The sequence below is a fragment of the Haliaeetus leucocephalus genome, unplaced genomic scaffold (genome assembly GCF_000737465.1).
Source record: "Haliaeetus leucocephalus isolate CR32 unplaced genomic scaffold, Haliaeetus_leucocephalus-4.0 Scaffold678, whole genome shotgun sequence".
Classification (NCBI taxonomy): Eukaryota; Metazoa; Chordata; class Aves; order Accipitriformes; family Accipitridae; genus Haliaeetus; species Haliaeetus leucocephalus.
Genome location: NW_010973114.1, coordinates 1,071,364 through 1,073,049, shown reverse-complemented (window position 1 = coordinate 1,073,049; position 1,686 = coordinate 1,071,364). Strand labels below are relative to the sequence as shown.

The 1,686-nt window shown below is 50.2% G+C and overlaps 1 protein-coding gene across 1 annotated transcript in view; it reads left to right on the top strand.

Annotated features, from left to right (window-relative positions):
• Positions 1 to 1,686, top strand: part of LOC104839510 — a 4,258-nt gene that overhangs the window by 1,733 nt on the left and 839 nt on the right. The gene's annotated exons all lie outside the window — the stretch shown is intronic.

Below are 1,686 nucleotides of genomic sequence, written 5' to 3'. Positions count from 1 at the left end.
AGGGGTTTCGCCTCCTCCATGACCTGCGTGAAGTAAATAAGAGAATTCAACCAATGGGTCCTGTCCAAACGCTGTTGCCTATGAACTCTGTGATACCAGAAGGACAACCTTGTGCTATCCTTGATATTAAGGACTGTTTCTTTTCCATACCCCTGCATGACGAGGACAAGGAGCGGTTTGCTTTTTCTGTCGTGTTCCCAAACAGTCAACGCCCCAACCTATGCTTCCAGTGGAAAGTGCTGCCTCAAGGAATGATCAACTCACCTACTATCTGCCAAATTACGGTGGATCGGGCGTTGGCACCGGTTCGACGCAGTAACCCGACCGCGACTATCATTCAATACATGGATGATGTCTTGATCACCGCGTCGTCAGGAAGTCAGGTAGACCAGCTGGTGTCAACGGTTTTGGAAACTTTAAAAACAAACGGGTTTGAGATCGCGAGTGCGAAAGTTAAAAGAGGACCATGTGTAAGCTTTTTGGGAGTGGGGATCACAAGTTCTTATGTAACCCCCCCCAAATAAAAATCCGTCGGAACATCAAAACACTCCATGATATGCAACAGTTAGTGGGATCCTTGCAATGGCTCCGCAATATTGTCCTGATCCCTCCCGAAACCATGGCCCCCCTGTACGATCTTCTGAAAGGAAAGAACCCATGGGAACAAAAAACTCTGACGACAGAAGCAATGAACTCTCTTGACTTTATCGAGCAACAGGTATCGTCAAGCACGCTCGCTAGGTGGAACCCAGATGTACCACTCGATCTGTATGTACATTTCACAGAGGGAGGGGGAGTAGGGGCACTAGCCCAGGGGCCCCCTGAAAAAGCTCAACCAATACAATGGATAGTCCTGGGAAAACCGTCACGTGCATTCTCTCCAGGAGTCGAGTGCCTTGGTAACCTCATCATGAAAGGCAGAAAACTCGCCCTAAGACACCTGGGCATTGAACCCGCCAGGATATACCTACCCTTCCGCAAACAGCTTCCAACGCAATCTGTGGCGATGTCAGAGTATCTAGCTATAGCTCTCGTTGGATTTGGCGGAGAAGTCCGGTATGCAACAAAACCCCCCTGGACTCAAATGCTAGCAATTGTCGACATCGACCTTCCATGGAAGATCATGGACCAGCCCCAACAGGGACCAACGGTCTTCACAGACGCATCCTCAGCGACCTCAACCGCGGCGGCGGTATGGCAATCGGAAGGAGAATGGCACTGCATTAAAATGACCGCCTGTGTGCTTTCAGTCCAGCAGCTAGAAGCGACGGCCATAGTACTAGCGTGCAGACTGTTCCCAATGGTACACCTCAACATAGTGACCGATTCGATGTTCGTGGCCAAGCTTTGCTTAGCCATGTCGGGGCCCGGCGTGTCAACATCCACAGCAGCCCTAATGCTGGAAAAAGCACTTTTTTCCCGAAAGGGCACCATATCAGTCATCCACGTCAACAGCCACGACCCAATCAAAGGGTTTTTTCAAACCGGTAATGACAAAGCAGACACCGCTGCAAAAGGGTTGTGGACACTAAGAGATGCCCGTCAGCTACACGAGTCCCTCCACATTGGAGCTAAAGCACTGGCAAAGAGATGTGGGATTTCAACCACTGACGCGAAACACATAGTAGCTACGTGTCCCCATTGTCAAAAAGCACCACTGTGTTCCAGTGGAGTCAATCCCAGAGG